The sequence below is a fragment of the Physeter macrocephalus genome, chromosome 12 (assembly GCF_002837175.3).
Source record: "Physeter macrocephalus isolate SW-GA chromosome 12, ASM283717v5, whole genome shotgun sequence".
NCBI lineage: Eukaryota > Metazoa > Chordata > Mammalia > Artiodactyla > Physeteridae > Physeter > Physeter macrocephalus.
The window spans coordinates 19,139,381-19,158,185 of record NC_041225.1 but is presented as its reverse complement, the minus strand read 5'-3'; the positions used below and the strand labels follow the sequence as shown (position 1 = coordinate 19,158,185).

Genomic DNA, 18,805 nt, shown 5'->3' with positions numbered 1-18,805 from the left:
CATTCTTTTTTTACATCATTTTTTTTTAATCTTTTGGCTGCACCACGCAGCATGTGGGACCTTAGTTCCCCAACCAGGGATTGAACCCAAGCCCCCCTGCATCGGAAGCACAGAGTCTTAACCACTAGACCAGCAGGGAAGTCCACTACTCTTACTCTTAATAGCAGTATTGATATTATTTAGAGACAATATGTTTGTGTGCACATACATTAGAGAACAATTATGTGAATATCGTTAGAAACCAAGATTTTCAGTGAATAAGAGGAGATAAATATAATATCAAAGCTAAATTATAACTACGTAGTTTTACAGCCAAATTAGAAAGCTAAGTATGAACTCATGATTTATTTTTCTTTTTCATACCTCTTTTTTCTTTTCTTTCACATACTTCTTAGCTCATACCTATCTGAAGAGCCTTAGAGGCAATGACAACCCAGTAACAATGAGCAACCCCACACCCCAGACTGTGGTCGCTAAATACCATTACCCACACAAAGGAACCAGGGCTACTTGGAGGAATGGCTGATTCCAGATAGGAGGCAGGAAGTGCACAAGATGAGCACTTAACATCTTACTGGCAGAGAGCAAGGAATCACTCACAGATGAATGAAAGTGAGACAAAGTCACAGAAGGCACAGGAAGGGGTTCTTGTAGGCAGAAGGTGGCATGATCTGCGTAACAAAAAGGACAGCAATTAACTGAAACACAGTGAACGTATAAAAACCCCGGGCTTAGAGTGTTCACTGTACAATCCTTTCAACTTCTCTGCATGTTTGGAAAATTTCATAATAAAGTGTTGGGGGTGGGGAACAGGGACTTTGAAATGATACTGAAAAGGGAGGGAGGAGGAAAAGAGAAAAGAAAACTAAAACAAGACCAAAAATAACTCACTTGTCACCACTGCAGACAACCAGGGCACCAAATACTTACACAAACCACAGGCAACTAAAAGGCAAAAGCGAGCATTCTCTCCCTCCCTTCCCTAAATGTTCTCAGGGTGACCAGACAGCCCTAGGTGATAAGGTAAAGTTCTTTACAGACAAGTTCAAGCTGACAGCTGTGAAAGTACTGATCAAATTAGAAAATCACCACTTTGCAGTATGTAGAGAAAAATTATTCAGGCAATATCGAAATGGGTAAAATCATTAGATGAAAGGTTGACAGGGGGAGAAAGCAATGGAAGCTGTCACCTGAGCTTATCAACTAATCTAAGCATCACTAAGAGTCAGACACCAGAGGATACATGCCCCCCAGGCAGGATACAGGCCAACCACCTGTTCAGTATTCTTCTTTACAAACCTGGATTCAACTGAACCTTTGTAATTACTGTCCAGTTTTCAGGAAATATGAGGAACCATGTAATGGGTGAGATGATACCTTGAGGAAGGAAACAGACAAGTGTACCAGTGGGACATTCTGCATAAAAACTGACCCGGGGGCTTCCCTGGCGGCGCAGTGGTTGAGAGTCCGCCTGCCGATGCAGGGGACACGGGTTCGTGCCCCGGTCTGGGAAGATCCCACGTGCCTCGGAGCTGCTGGGCCCATGAGCCATGGCCTCTGAGCCTGCGCGTCCGGAGCCTGTGCTCCACGACGGGAGAGGCCACGACGGTGAGAGGCCCACGTACCACAAAAAAAACAAACAAACAAACAAAAAAAAACTGACCCGGTTTCTTCATCAAGTGAATGACTTGGGGGAAAACAGTAGGGTGGGAGTGGAGGGATGGAGACTTTCTTGACTAAAAAAGACAAAAGCCACACACGATTAAATGAGCGGTGTGTTTCCGGTTGAACACGGATGAGAACAACCAGATCCATGAAGGATCTTGAAGCAGCCAGAAGCCCATGTCTGCACCAAGTGCAAGTGACAGCACGGAGTCCGGTTACCTCTAGCAGTTTAATGATGCTACTGCAGTTACAAAGAATGGCCCTGGATTCAGAGATGTTCACTAAAATATGTGGGGGTGAAATAGCATAATTTCTAGGATTTGCTTTAAAATACATTAGTGGGGGAAAAAAGACTCAGAGAGTAAGAGATAAAGCAAGGTGGGCAAAACCTTGATCCTAACGTACCTGCGTAAGGACCCAGGAGGATTTCATTACACCGTCCTCACTACTTTGAGGTATGTTTGAAAATCTTCATAGTGAAAAAAAATTTTTAATGTTCTTAACGGAAAAGGCATGGCAGAATACTTAAATAGACATTTCTCCAAAGAAGACATACAGATGGCCAACAGGCACATGAAAAGATGCTCACCATTGCTAACTATCAGAGAAATGCAAATGAAAACTACAACGAGGTACCACCTCACACTGGTCAGAGTGGACATCATCCAAAAGTCTACAAATAATAATGCTGGAGAGAGTGTGGAAAAAAGGGAACCATCCTTTTTTCCTAGGTTGTTGGTGGAAATGTAAATTGGTGCAGCCACTACGGAAAACAGTATGGAGGTTCCTTAAAAAAAAACTAAAGGTAGGACTTCCCTGGTGGTGCAGTGGTTAAGAATCCACCTGCCAAGGCAGGGGACACAGGTTCAAGCCCTGGTCTGGGAAGATCCCACATGCCGCGGAGCAGCTAAGCCCATGCGCCACAACTACTGAGCCTGCACTCTAGAGCCCATGAGCCACAACTACGGAGCCTGCGTGCCACAACTACTGAAGCCTGCGCGCCTAGATCCCGTGCTCCACAACAAAGAGAAGTCACCACAATGAGAAGCCCGCGCACCGCAACGAAGAGTAGCCCCCGCTCGCCGCAACTAGAGAAAGCCCGCGTGCAGCAACGAAGACCCAACGCAGTCAAAAGTAAAAATAAATAAATAAATTTATTTTTTAAAAACCCAAAAAAACTAAAGATAGAGCTACCATACAATCCAGCAATCCCACTCCTGGGCATATATCCAGAGAAAACCATAGTCCAAAAAGATACAGGCACCCCTATGTTCATAGCAGCACCACTTACAATAGTCAAGACATGGAAACAATCTAAGCATCCATCAACAGATGAATGGATAAAGAAGATGTGGTGTATATATACACAATGGAATACTACTAAGCCATGAAAAATAATGAAATGATGCCATTTGCAGCAACATGGGTGGACCTAGAGATTATCATTCTAAGTGAAGCAAGTCAGAGAAAGACAAATATCATATGTTAACACCTATATGTGGAATCTAAAAAAATGATACCAATGAACTTATTTACAAAACAGAAACAGACTCACATAGAAAACAAACTTACAGTTACCAAAAGGGGAAGAGGGGGCGTAAATTAGGAGTTTGGGACTAGTAGATACACACTACTATGTATAAAACAGATAAGCAACAAGGACCTACTGTACAGCACAGGGAACTATATTCAATACCTTGTAATAACCTATAATGGAAAAGAATCTGAAAAAGAATATATATATATATGTATTAACTGAATTACTCTGCTGTACACCTGAATCCCTGTAAATCAACTATACTTCAATTTTTTTAAAAAGGCATAAACCTGGGTAATTAACCTCCACCTATGTGAACATGTTGTAAAGTCAGAAGTGAAAGCAGGATAAGAACATGAAGCAGAGAATTTCACACTCCCTGAATTTCCAAATGCAGATCACGCCCCAGCCCAGGGCCACTCGGGCATGCAAGGTTCTAGCAGATGTCAGAGAAGTGAGGGATGGCGACAGCTTCAGTCGTGGAAGTCAGCGTGACCTGAGGATGAGGACACACCCAGACCCGCAAGTCCAGCGGGGAAGGAGGGCTCTGGACACCACGTGAGTCAGGACGCTTCCACTGTGACACTCTGCCTTCATCCGCTGACCGCTAAGGAGTCAATTAGTAAAAAGTCACTGTGCTCTGAAACCCAGCTGCGTTAGTCACTCTCTCATCTAAAATGGAAGGGACGGAACGGGATGTTTGAAGATCCCCTCCAGGTGGTCTCTTTTGTCAAAGAAGCCATGCTCTGTGCAGAAGTGAGGCAACCCGTAAGATACTAGAGAAAAGTTTGATTCCCAGCTTTCAAACTTTATGTTTTTCCTTAGGTCATATTCATTCTGAAGCATGTCAAATAAAAAAACAAATCGGGATTTGTAAGGTAAGGAGAGACTTTATGCAAAAGGATTATTACAAGAGGGAGAAAAGGGGTGATTTTTTTCCTCCCAGTTTTACTGAGATATAACTGACGTAAAGCACTGTATAAACTTAAGGTGCACAGCAATACGGATCTGACTTACATACGTCATGAAATGATTATCACAATGAGTTTAGTGAACATCCTTCATCTCATACAGACACAAAATTAAAGAAAGAAAAAAAAAATTTCCTTTTAATGAGAACTCAGGATTTACTGTCTTAAAAACTTTCATCTATTTATATATTTTTACATACATTTCATAGATTATCATATATAATATATTTCATATATATTTCATATATAACATACAGCAATGTTAATTGTATTTATCATGTTGTACATTACACCCCTAGTACTTATTTATCTTATATAACTGGAAGTTTGTACTTTTTGACCCGCTTCATCCAATTCCCTCTCCTCTCCACCTCCCCCCACCTTCAATAACCACAAATCTGGTCTCTTTTTTCTATGAGTTTGCTTGTTTTTGAAGTATAACTGACCTACAACACTGTTAGTTTCTGTCACACAACGCAGTGATTTGCTATTTCTATTTGTTTCAGAAAAGGGACTACTGCAACAGACAGAACTCCGACCCTGGGGTCTTCAACAATCTCCCCAGTTTAAAAGCATTTTACAAAAATGACTTGTGACCTTCAAATTCACTCAGTCTGAAAGTGAGACTCAGCACGTGCCTGCTTTTTTTTGGTGTGTTTGTTTGTTTGTTTTTTGCGGTACGCGGGCCTCTCACTGTCGCGGCCTCTCCCGTCGCGGAGCACAGGCTCCGGACGCCCAGGCTCAGCAGTTGTGGCTCACGGGCCCAGCCGCTCCGCGGCATGTGGGATCTTCCCGGACCGGGGCACGAACCCGCGTCCCCTGCATCGGCAGGCGGACTCTCAGCCACTGCGCCACCAGGGAAGCCCTTGCCTGCTTTTTAAGTAACTATGAGCACCATCTCTAATGCAAGAGCACCTTCAGTGAGTTTAATTATTTGAGCATAAGCAAAATTACTTTACTGAAAACGGTAAGAGCCTGGTGATGGAAACATCCTAATAGAAAAGAAACGTCAACCACGGTCCCCCTCTGTAACTTCCAAGTGTAAATCCACGTGGAAAATGCCAGCCAGTGTTGTTCTGAGGAATCCCCAGCAACCAAAAACAAGTGTGACCACTCATACTGAGTGACCTTAGAAGAGCTCACAAAAACGTTCTAACTTTCCTCCTGCAGGGCTGCCTCCCAGACTTTCCCTGAAGTGCACAGCAAGTTCTGTTCTTGAAAAAGGATCTGGCTGGCACTTCCTTTGCTGCCCTGGCACAAAGGTCACCAAGACACTAATCTGATCCACCCTGGAACATTTCCTCCCGTAATAAAACTCTCTCTCCAAAGACAAAGCAAACTGTGATGCAGAAAACAAAAAACTAAAACACCAGCCACGGTCAAGGGCAGAGATAAGGGATGACACAGCAGAAAGAACAGTCTGACAGAACGTTCTGTAAGAACCCACACCTGGGCCACCAGGGAGGTCCTCCTGACGCAAGATGTGCCCTTGGCAAGTCATGAGGAACCTGTACGTTGCTTCTTCCCTCTCCAGGGCCAATAATTACTTACACATTGCTGAGAGGCTCAAACAAGGAAAGTACAGGAAAGGAAGGGATTTTTTAAACTGGAAAGCATAACTCCTGTGATTCTCACTTTTTAAAAAACATATCCCACCTGTTGTTAGCAAAACTATCACAGCTTCCTTCAACGACCCGCGAAATTTCAAACATTGCTGAGAGGCTCAAACAAGGAAAGTACAGGAAAGGAAGGGATTTTTTAAACTGGAAAGCATAACTCCTGTGATTCTCACTTTTTAAAAAAACATATCCCACATGTTGTTAGCAAAACTATCACAGCTTCCTTCAACGACCGGCGAAATTTCAAAATCATGTTTTTTCATTTTCCAAATCTAAAATATTAACAAAGGTTTATTCGAACTACACACATACCTGCTGCCAAGATGCAGATGTGCTTCTGCCCGTCCAGGCTGTATCTCCCCCTGGTCTGCAGGAAATCCACACTCCGCTGCCAGGGAGGGCTGTCACGGCATCACTCTCACCTGCTACCATTTGGCTCTTTTTTTTTTTTTCTGTTTTCCTGCTCTCCCTCATTTCACTCAAGACCAGGGACAGACCTTGCTAGGAACACTAAAACCTTGCACAACACTGTCATAAACAGTCACAAAACTAGCCGGGCAGGGGCTTCCCTGGTGGCGCAGTGGTTGAGAGTCCGCCTGCCGATGCAGGGGACGCGGGTTCGTGCCCCGGTCCGGGAGGATCCCACATGCCGCGGAGCGGCTGGGCCCGTGAGCCATGGCCGCTGAGCCTGCGCGTCCGGAGCCTGTGCTCCGCAACGGGAGAGGCCACAACGGTGGGAGGCCCGCGTACCGCAAAAAAAAAAAAAACTAGCCGGCAAAATGACTCTGGAGTCCAAACGCAGACCATAAGGACATGAGCATTATTAAAAGGCCACCTGGATAAAGGTTTTATGAGCTTGGGCTTCCCTGGTGGTGCAGTGGTTAAGAATCCGCCTGCCAAGGCAAGGGACACAGGTTTGAGCCCTGGTCTGGGAAGATCCCACATGCCGTGGAGCAACTAAGCCCGTGCGCCACAACTACTGAGCCTGCGCTCTAGAGCTCACGCGCCACAACTACTGAAGCCCACGTGCCTAGAGCCCGTGCTCTGCAAAGAGAAGCCACCGCAGTTAGAAGCCTGCGCACCGCAACGAAGAGTAACCCCTACTCACCGCAACCAGAGAAAGGCCGCGCACAGCAACAAAGACCCAATGCAGCCAAAAATAAATAAATAAATTCATTAAAAAAAAAAAATATATATATATATATATATATATATGCTTCTTTAAAAAAAAAAAAGATTTTTTGATCTTCTCCTGAAGCTTCTGCTCTCTTGGCCATGTTCTTCGCAGGACACCACCCTGGTTGCCTCTAAGCATGGCAAGTCCTCTGTCTGTAACCAGAAAAGACAGCCCACCCCCCATCTCAATGAACTGACATGAAAGGGACTCAAATTATTGCATGATCAATTCAACTCCTGCAATAGTCCAGGCGGATAATCCAGAGTCTTGCCTCAGTATTTTCTGCTTCCTAAAAGCAGGCAAAGAAAAAACAACTCTCTCACTGTTTGGGGCCACGGTCAAGAATAAAATGTATGTGTGGATAACACAGCAATGGCTCTGAGAATCCCCTACCAACAGGAACACGAAATAACACATCAGTAACTCGCAGCGTGGCACGGCCTGGACTCGACTGCAGGACAAAGCACAGCTGAGGTCACCAGACACAGAGAAACGGTGACACCGTCCTGTTCCTCCAGGGCCCCAAAGAGCTCTTGGCAGGCTAGGCGTCAACTCAGTCAAAGGCCGACGCCCCTGCAGGCTGGAGCCCCGTCCCTGATCCCCTGTCCCTGCTCTTTTCCCCTCCCCTCCTGTCCCTGACTAGGGGTTACCTCCCAGGAGTCTCCTTTCCTGGTTCTACGCACCGTGCGCTTGGTTTCTACTCATGCACCAATCACTGCATATCTGATTTCAAAAAGAAAGCAGACACACATTATTCAGCCTTAAAAGCAAAGAAATTCTGACACACGCCATGACATGGATGAACCTTTTTTTTTTGAACTTTTTAATCATTTGCATATTATTTCCTAATTTGTCTCCAGCTTCTGACATGGATGAACCTTGAGGACATTATGCTAAGTGAAATAAGCCAGCCACAAGAGGACAAACACTGCAAGATTCCACTTACAGGAGGCTCTTAAGGTCATCAAAGTTAGAGAGACAGGAAGCAGAGGGTGGTTTTCAGGGTCTGGGGGAGGGAGGAATGGGGAGTTAGTGTTTAACGGGGACAGAGTTTCCATTTGTGAAGGTGAAAATTCTAGAGATGGTTGGCGGCGATGGTAGCACAAGAGTGTGAATGTGCTTAATGCCTCTGAACTGTACACTTAAAAATGGTTAAGCTGGCTATTCACAATAGCCAAGACATGGAAGCAACCTAAGTGTCCATCGACAGATGAATGGATAAAGAAGATGTGGTATATTTATACAATGGAATATTACTCAGCCATTAAAAAAATTGCAATAGCGCCATTTGCAGCAACATGGATGGACTTAGAGATTATCATACTAAGTGAGGTAAGCCAGAGAAAGACAAATATCATCTAAAAATCTATCTGGAATCTAAAAAAATGATAAAAATGAACTTATTTACAAAACAGAAGCAGACTCACAGACACAGAGAACAGACTTGTGGTTGCCAAGGGGGAGGAAGGTAGAGGAGGGATAGATCAGGAGTTTGGGATTAGCAGATACACAACAAGGTTCTACTGTATAACACAGGGACTTATATTCAATATCCTATAATAAACCGTAATGGAAAAGAAAAAGAAAAAACAAAGAAAAAAATGGTTAAGCTGGTCAATCTTATACTTCACCACAATGAAAAACATTTTATTTTTTTAAAGAAAGCAAGTAAGACCCTGGTTTTGCAAGTTCTTCTACTGTTCAGTGGTCCTGGTGGCTGGTTACAGGGCTCAGACTCAGACCCTGCACAGCCCTGGGCTATCACTGGCCCTGGTTTCCCAGAAAGGGCTCATGAAGTCTTATCTGTGATTACACGCACCACCTTCCTTCCCCTTCTTACAAACAGGAGTCTTGACTGCTGAGAACCTTGACCTTCTCTTGCATACTTTATCCCTCATTCACCCACCGCTATTTACTGAGCTGACCACACTCCAGGCTCTGTCCTGGGCACTGGAGGGTCGGCAGTGAGCACGACTCTGAGAAAACGTTGATTTTCATGAGGCAGGTAAGCATTTAAATAAAAGGGAAACCTTCAAATGGCCTCCTCCGCTCTGGCCCTTGACTCCTTCCAGTACTCAGCTCTACTAATGATTCCCTTTTATAAAGCCTTGGGATTCTTTGGTCCATGTAAGTTAACAAAACACTAGTCATAGCAACTTCCCTCTCCCTCCCACCCCATCCACCCACAGATCTCTGTTGCCAAATAATAATCATGTTCACCCACGAAATTATCTCCCCAGCTCTTCCACCTCTGCTTAAAAAGAAACAGAAAAAGTTTTCCTGGAAATTCTCCCCATACTGCCGCGTGAGCAGCCAGAGACAAGTGAAGATATAAATCATTCCCGTGGGCCACCCTTCCTGTTCCTACCACGTCCTGGTGCCGCCCAGGGCCTTCCTACAGCTCCTGTTTGTGCTTTATCTGAGACGCGAAACCCTGGGCAGGGAGCCTTTCGCAATGCTCAAGACACAATAAAATATTAAATGTGGTGAGTCACTATCACTGTGCAAGACGCCCAAGTGACTCCCGGAAGAGGGCTAAGTACCTAAATCAATACCACAAGGCTGAGACACAAATCCCCTTCCCATCCTCTCTTCCCTAACCCAAGAAAAGAGGCACTGGAACAAACAATTGCCTACCCAGACCTTCTGTGGGCAAGAGGACAGAGGAAAATGAAGCATCTGCAGACCTGCCATGGGTTAGGTCCAAGGCAAGCACCTACTCAAGTGGAAACCAAAGGAAGCAGATCTTTTCAATTTATTTTCTAAGTGGAGCCTAGTTGACTTACAATGTTGTGTTAATTTCAAGTATACAGCAAAGTGATCCAGTTATACATATAGGTAGGTATCTATTCTTTTCAGATTCTTTTCCCTTATAGTTTATTACAAGATATTGAATGTAGTTCCCTGTGCTTTACAGTAGGTCCTTGTTGCTTATCTATTTTATACATAGTAGTGTGTATATGTTAATCCCAAACTCCCAATTTATCCCTCCCATACCCCCTTTCCCCCTTGGTAACCATAAGTTTGTTTTCTATGTCCGTGAGTCTGTTTCTGTTTTGTAAATAAGTTCATGTGTATCATTTTATTAGATTCCACATGTGAGCAATATCATATATTTGCCTTTGTCTGGCTTACTGCATTTAGTATGATAATCTCTAGGTCCATCCATGTTGATGGAAGTGGCTTTATTTCATTCTTTTTATGGTTCAAGGAAGCAGATCTTGGTTCAACAGAAAGAATGGTCCAGGAATTAAATGTGCTGAGAACACCTACACTGCCGGGGGTGGTGGGGGTTCAGTGTAAGCTGCTGCAGCCTTTATGGAAGGCAGTCGGGCAATATACATATCAATGGTCTTATAAACGTACATCCATGGGATGCAACAATTCCCTATTACAGGCACACCCCAGAGATACTGTGGGCTGGGTTCAGACTGCTGCAATAAAGCAGATATCACAATAAAGCGAGTCCAAAAATTTTTTCATTTTCCAGGGCCTATAAAAGTTATGTTTACAGTATCCTAGAGTCTGTTAAGTGTGCAATAGCATTACGTCTAAATAAACAATGAATATTGGTTCAAGATGGCAGAGAAGGACGTGTGCTCACCCCCTCTTGCAAGAGCACCGTAATCACAACTAAATGCTGAACAATCATCATCAGGAAGACACTGGAACTCACCACAAAAGAGACCCCACATCCAAAGACAAAGGAGAAGCCGCAGTGAGACGGTAGGAGGGGCGCAATCACAGTAAAATCAAATCCCATAACTGCTGGGTGGGTAACTCACAAACTGGAGAACACTTATACCACAGAAGTCCACCCACTGGAGTGAAGGTTCTGAGCCCCACGTCAGGCTTCCCAACCTGGGGGTCCAGCAACGGGAGGAGGAATTCCTACAGAATCAGACTTTGAAGGCCAGCGGGATTCGATTTCAGGACTTCGACAGGACTGAGGGAAACAGAGACTCCACTCCTGGGGGGCACACACAAAGTAGTGTGCGCACTGGGACCCAGGGGAAGGAGCAGTGACCCCAGGGGAGACTGAACCAGACCTACCTGCTAGTGTTGGAGGGTCTCCTGCAGAGGTGAGGGGGGGCAGCTGTGGCTCACTGCAGAGACAAGGACACTGGCAGCAGAAGTTATGGGAAGTACTCCTTGGCGTGAGCCCTCCCGGAGTCGGAGTCGCCATTAGCCCCACCAAAGAGCCTGTAGGCTCCAGTGCTGAGTCACCTCAGGCCAAACAACCAACAGGGAGGGAACTCAGCCCCACCCATCAGCAGACAAGCCTATTACAGTTTTACTGAACTCTGCCCACCAGAGCAAAACCCAGCTCTACCCACCACCAGTCCCTACCATCAGGAAGCTTGCACAAGCCTCTTAGATACCCTCATCCACCAGAGGACAGACAGAAGAAGCAAGAAGAACTACAATTCTGCAGCTTGTGGAAGGAAAACCACATTCACAGAAAGACAGACAAAATGAAAAGGCAGAGGACTATGTACCAGATGAAGGAACAAGATAAAACACCAGAAAAGCAACTAAATGAAGTGGAGATAGGCAACCTTCCAGAAAAAGAGTTCAGAATAATGATAGTGAAGATGATCCAGGACCTCAAGGCAGAAGAATGGATAAGTGACCTGGAAGACAGAATGGTGGAAATCACTGCCGTGGAACAAAATAAAGAAAAAAGAAATGAAGACAGCCTAAGAGACCTCTGGGACAACATTAAATCCACCAACATTCTCATTACAGGGGTCCCGGAAGGAGAAGAGAGAGGGAAAGGACCTGAGAAAATATTTGAGGAGATTACAGTCGAAAACATCCCTAACATGGGAAAGGAAATAGCCACCCAAGTGAAGGAAATGCAGAGAGTGCCAGGCAGGAAAAAGCCAAGGAGAAACACACCGAGACACATAGTAATCAAATTGACAAAAATTAAAGACAAAGAAAAACTATTAAAACCAACAAAGAAAAAACAACAAATAACATACAAGGGAACTCCCATACAGTTAACAGCTGATTTCTCAGCAGAAACTCTACAAGCCAGAAGGGAGTGGTACGATATATTTAAAGTGATGAAAGGGAAAAACCTACAACCAATATGACTCTACCCGGCAAGGACCTCATTCAGATTCAGTGGAGAAATCAAAGAAGAAAAGGACCTACAAAAACAAACCAAAAACAATTAAGAAAATGGTCATAGGAACATACATATCGATAATTATCTTAAACGTAAATGGATTAAGCGCTCCAACCAAAAGACAAAGGCTCACTGAATATGTTACAAGAGACAAGGAAGGACACTACATAATGATCAAGAGATCAATCCAAAAAGAAGATATAACGATCATAAATATATATGCACCCAACATAGGAACACCTCAATACATAAAGAAAATGGTAAAAGCTATAAAAGAGGAAATCGACAGTAACATAATAATAGAAAGGGATTTTAACACCTCACTTACACCAATGGACAGATCAACCAGACAGAAAATTAATAAGGAAACACAAGCTTTAAATGACACAACAGACCAGATAGATTTAACTGATACTTACAGGACATTCCATCCAAAAACAGCAGCTTTCTTCTCAAGTGCACATAGAACATTCTCCAGGATAGGTCACATCTTGGGTCACAAATCAAGCCTCAGTAAATTTAAGAAAATTGAAATCATATCAAGCATCTTTCCCGACCACAATGCTATGAGATTAGAAATCAATTACAGGGGAAAAAACGTAAAAAACACAAACACACGGAGGCTAAACAATATGTTACTAAATAACCAAGAGATCACTGAAGAAATCAAAGAGGAAATCAGAAAATATCTAGAGGCAAATGACAAAGAAAATACTACAATCCAAAACCTATGGGATGCAGCAAAAGCAATTCTAAGAAGGACGTTTATAGCAATTCAATCCTACCTCAAGAAAGAAGAAAAATCTCAAACAATCTAACCTTAGACCTAAATGAACTAGAAAAAGAAGAACAAACAAAACCCAAAGTTAGCAGAAGGAAAGAAATCATAAAGATCAGAGCAGAAATAAATGAAATAGAGGAACACTCCCAAACTCATCCTATGAGGCCACCATCACCCTGATACCAAACCAGACAAAGAAACTACAAAAAAAGAGGAAATTACAGACCAATATCACTGATGAACAACACCCATTTATGATAAAAACTCTCCAGAAAGTGGGCACAGAGGGAGCCTACCTCGATATAATAAAGGCCACACACGACAAACCCACAGCAAACATCATTATCAATGGTGAAGAACTGAAAGCATTTCCTCTAAGATCAGGAACAAGGCACGGATGTCCACTCTCACCACTATTTTTCAACATAGTTTTGGAAGTCCTAGCCACGGCAATCAGAGTAGAAAAAGAAATAAAAGAAATACAAATTGGAAAAGAAGAAGTAAAATGTCACTGTTTGCAGATGACATGAAACTATACGTAGAGAATCCTAAAGATGCCACCAGAAAACTACTAGAGGTAATCAATGAATTTGGTAAAGTAGCAGGATACAAAATTAATGCACAGAAATCTCTTGCATACCTATACACTAACAACGGAAGATCAGAAAGAGAAACTAAGGAAACAATCCCATTCCCCACTACAACAAAAAGAATAAAATACCTAGGAATAAACCTACCTAAGGAGGTAAAAGACCTGTACTCAGAAAACTATAAGACAATGATAAAAGAACTCAACGATGACATGAACAGATGGAGAGATATACCATGTTCTTGGTTTAGAAAAATCAATACCGTGAAAATGACTATACTACCCAAAGCAATCTACAGATTGATTCAATGCAATCCCTATCAAATTACCAATTGCATTTTTTACAGAACTAGAACAAAAAATCTTAAAATTTGTATGGAGACACAAAAGACCCCAAATAGCCAAAGCAATCTTGAGGGAAAGAAATCTGGAGGAATCAGACTCCCTGACTTCAGACTCTACTACAAATCCTACAACAGAAATATAATAGAAATAATACTACAGAAATAATACTACAACAGAAATATAGATCAACGGAACAGGATAGAAAGCCCAGAGATAAACCCACGCACCTATGGTCAACTAATCTATGACAAAGGAGGCAAGGATATACAATGGAGAAAGGACAGTCTCTTCAATAAGTGGTGCTGGGAAAACTGGACAGCTACATGTAAAAGAATGAAATTAGAACACTCCCTAACACCATACACAAAAATAAACTCAAAATGGATTAAAGATCCAGGGACTTCCCGGGTGGCGCAGTGGTTAAGAATCTGCCTGCCAATGCAGGGGACACGGGTTTGAGACCTGGTCCGGGAAGATCCCACGTGCCACGGAGCAACTAAGCCCATGCACCACAACTACTGAGCCTGAGCTCTAGAGCCCACGAGCCACAGCTACTGAGCCTGCGTGTCACAACTACTGAAGCCCACGTGCCTAGAGCCCGTGCTCCGCAACAAGAGAAGCCACCGCAATGAGAAGCCTGTGCTATGCAATGAAGAGTAGCCCCCGCTCGCCGCAACTAGAGAAAGCCCATGCGGAGCAGCAAAGACCCAACGCAGCCAAAATAAACAAATAAATAAATAAGTTTATTTTTTTTTAAGTGGATTAAAGACCTAAATGTAAGACCAGACACTATAAAACTCTTAGAGGAAAATATAGGGAAAACACTCTTTGACATAAATCACAGCAAGATTTTTTTTGACCCACCTCCTAGAGTAATGGAAATAGAAACAAAAATAAACAAATGGGACCTAATGAAATTTAAAAGCATTTGCACAGCAAAGGAAACTATAAACAAGACGAAATGACAACCCTCAGAATGGGAGAAAATATTTGCAAACGAATTAACAAAGAATTAATCTCCAAAATATATAAACAGCTCATGCAGCTCAATATTAAAAAAACAAACAACCCAATCAAAAAGTGGGCAGAAGACCTAAATAGACATTTCTCCAAAGAAGACATAGAGATGACCAAGAGGCACATGAAAAGCTGCTCAACATCACTAATTAATAGAGAAATGCAAATCAAAACTACAATGAGGTATCACCTCACACCAGTCAGAATGGACATCCTCAGAAAATCTACAAACAACAAATGCTGGAGAGGGTGTGGAGAAAAGGGAACCCTCTTGCCCATCAAACATGACACTGAGTCGCCATGGAGCCCGGACTGGCTCCTGTGGACCTGCTGGGCTATGTGGACTCAGGACCCGAGCAGGCTTGTATACTAGCTACCCTCAACTGCCGACTCCCCAGAAGCCCATCTAGCGAGGAGACAAAAATCCAAATATTCTCATCAAAAGCCTCAAATCCAGAGCGAGCCCACCTCCCTTGCCTGGGGCAGAGGAGAGAAGAGGAATCCGGGGAGAAACTGGAGAGAAGACAGGGTCCTGCCCCTCCCATCCCACGTCCCAGCCAGCAGCATGCCAGCCCTCCCTGCTCTGTCCCCAAAATACGCGTCAAAAAACAGTTATCCCCAGAAAAAGCACATCACCCACAATGGCGGGGGCAGGAATCAGACCAGCCTGAGATTTCTCCCTTTGCCACTTAAATACTGAAAGACCCCGAAGTGATGGCCACCAAGCTCCAGAGTCTGGCCAGAGCCCATCATACCCAGCCAAGGTGTCATTCGAGTCCAAAAGCAAGGCACAAACACTTGCAAATGTGGGACGTTATTAGGAGAAGAAAACAGGAATATAGCCAATTAAGACAGGAACCAAAATAAAAGACTCTGTGTTGGGAAAGCTGTACCTGATGGAAGCATTCAATCAATTTACATAGAGAACTGAGCCAAATAATAGAGCAAAGTGTGGTTACAGAAGAGAATGGAAATTACAATGTACAATGAATAGTAAGACTTAAAAATGAGAGCCTGATGGACATATATACACTACCAAATGGAAAATAGAGAGCTAGTGGGAAGCAGCCGCATAGCACAGGGAGGTCAGCTCGGTGGTTTGTGACCACCTAGAGGGGTAGGATAGGGAGGGTGGGAGGGAGACGCAAGAGGGCGGGGATATGGGGATTTGTATACGTATAGCTGATTCATTTTGTTATAAAGCAGAAACTAACACACCCTTGTAAAGCAATTATACTCCAATAAAGATGTTAGAAAAAAAGAAAATGAGAGCCTGGGGAAGCAGGGGAGGGATGAGAACACTGGCATCCCTGTCCTTCAGGAGGGGAGTCAATGAACATTGCCAGAACGGAAACACTGTCTTCAAAAGCCACAATTCTGACCTTGTCACGCTTTTAAACATCTCTCCCCTTGACCTTAAATGAACCTTTTAGAAAGTAAGTGCTCGGTGTTTATTTGAAGTTTAACAGTTCTTTCGTTTCACTTCAGCATCTTTCCTTTTATTGAAATCCACTAAAAACAATATTTTTATTATAAACTAGCACTGTCAGACAAGCTGCATTTTTATAAAGCATGTCTATCCTTCTTCATAACTATCCCTGGACTTGTCTAAAAGCATTTAGAAAGTTGTGTTGGGAATTCCCTGGCGGTCCAGTGGTTAGGACTCAACGCTTTCACTGCCGTGGTCCCAGGTGCAATCCCTGGCCAGGGAACAAATATCCCCAAGCCACGCAGCGTGGCCAAAGAAATACAAAAAAAAAAAGAAAAAAAAAAAGAAAGAAAGTTGTCTGGATGATGTGACCCCAATGTCACTGGAGGTACCCTTGGGTGCCTAGGATGTGGGGCGAGATATATTTTCTTCTCTGTACTTTCCAGTATTAACTGATTATATTGAGCATGCATCATTTCATCACTTAATGCAAACAGAGAATGATTTGTTCAAAAAAACAAAACAAAACAGACTGGAAAAAACATGCCAAGATGTGAACAGTTGTTAGTAATGGTGGGTATGGATGACAATTTTCTTCTTTAAACTTTCCTGTATTTTTTCCAGGAAAAAAAAAAAGTCATCCAGTGTTGTTCAAGAATGTGAGGTGACAATGAAAGTTTATGGTAATTAGAAAAATGTTAAGAGGAAAAAAACACAACTAAAAACCTCTGTGGAGAGGCAGACACAAGAGTGATTAGCACCAGATAAAAGGTTATAGGTGATTTCTTTCTCCTCCTTTCTTACCTATTTTCTAATTTCTGGAGGGTGAACATTTATTACTTGCGTAATTAAAAAGACACATCTTGGTTTTTCTTTTTTGCGGTATGCGGGCCTCTCATTGTTTGTGGCCTCTCCCGTTGCGGAGCACAGGCTCCGGACGCACAGGCTCAGCGGCCATAGCTCACGAGCCCAGCCGCTCTGCGGCATGTGGGATCTTCCCGGACCGGGGCACGAACCCGTGTCCCCTGCATCGGCAGGCGGACTCTCAACCACTGCGCCACCAGGGAAGCCCGGTTTTTCTTTTTTAAAGTACATTATTTTATTTTACTTTTATTTATTTTATTTATTTATTTTTGGCTGCATTGGGTCTTCATTGCTGCACACAGGCTTTCTCTAATTGCGGCACGCGGGCTTCTCACTGCGGTGGCTTCTCTTGTTGCAGAGCACGGACTCTAGGTGCATGGGCTTCAGTAGTTGTGTCATGCAGGCTCAGTAGCTGTGGCTCACGGGCTCTAGTGCTCAGGCTCAGCAGTTGTGGCGCACGGGCTTAGTTGCTCCGCGGCATGTGGGTTCTTCCCGGACCAGGGCTCAAACCCACGTCCCCTGCATTGGCAGGCAGATTCTTAACCACTGTGCCACCAGGGAAGTCCCTTGGTTTTGTTTTTTAATAGAAGGGGCTTCTCAGGGTGCAACGATTCCCAGCCCCAGAGGAGCTGGAGTGACGAGGCAGAGTATTGGACAGTGCATGCAGGAGGAACTGAAGCTCAGCTGGAGAGGATGCGAAGGTGATTTCTAAATTCCCGTAGGGCTCAGCCGTAAAGTGATTCAGTGCACACGTGGAACAAGGGTGAAGGCTGGCCTAAGACAGACCCAGCCCCAGACATCTCCCCTGCCCTGTTACGGTATACACACACGCCCCGGACTCGTGTGTTATGTCAGACACAAGGTGAAGGAAACAGCTGGATTCACAGCCCCCTGGACCAACACACCACTTGAAAGCCTGGATGCCCAAGCTTAGAGCCTCTACACGCTTCCAACGGTTGGAGAAAAAAAAAAAAAGAAAGGAAGAACAAAGAGCTCATGGCAGCAGATGAGGTTCTAGAAGGAGTTACCTTCCAGCGTCACGACCATGCAGACTCCCATGCTCAGACCTCAAGAGGGGGAACACTCCACCTGGCACAAAACTCACCCGTGGCCACGGCCCAGTAAACGTCCGATCCACTCAGTAACTCACCACATGCTATGGGAGAATACACCTGGGAGCCGGGGACCTGGAGCAGAATTCGAAACGGAGCGACCCGGGCGTTGGAATCCAGCACCGCATCCAGGGCACCCACCAGGCGACCTTCAAGAGACAAGAGGACAACGCACGTGTGAGCACAGGAGCAGACAGGCCAGCAGCCCACGTGCAGCCACCCGCTCCCCGCGTACGTGCCCTGCATCTAGGCTCGACCCCAGGCAGCAGGCCTGGTGTCCAGCTCGTGAAGCCCAGAGATCTAGCTGCCTTGTCCCGTTTCAGAGCACCTGGAACAGAGCCTGGTGTCTGCGGCCACTCAGCGCAGATTTGCAGAATCAATGAGTAAGCGAACAAGGGGCCCCCGACAAGCCACCCAAACGAGCTGAGTCTTTGATTCCCCCAGTGGCACGGTACAGGAGGCCACAGCATGCAGTAAATAAAGGCTAGGGGGGGCTTCCCTGGTGGCGCAGTGGTTGCGCGTCCGCCTGCCGATGCAGGGAAACCGGGTTCGCGCCCCGGTC

General features: G+C 44.4%; 1 protein-coding gene across 2 annotated transcripts in view; it reads right to left on the bottom strand.

Annotated features, from left to right (window-relative positions):
• The window catches only part of TBC1D8 (TBC1 domain family member 8), an 82,777-nt gene extending 64,385 nt beyond the window's left edge, over positions 1 to 18,392 (bottom strand). The window contains exon 1 of one of the 2 annotated variants that reach the window (XM_028496557.2): positions 18,237 to 18,392. The gene's annotated coding sequence lies outside the window, so the exon portion shown is untranslated. The remainder of the gene's footprint in view (positions 1 to 18,236) is intronic. The other variant, XM_028496558.2, reaches the window with a different exon arrangement.
• Positions 18,393 to 18,805: the final 413 nt, after the last annotated feature.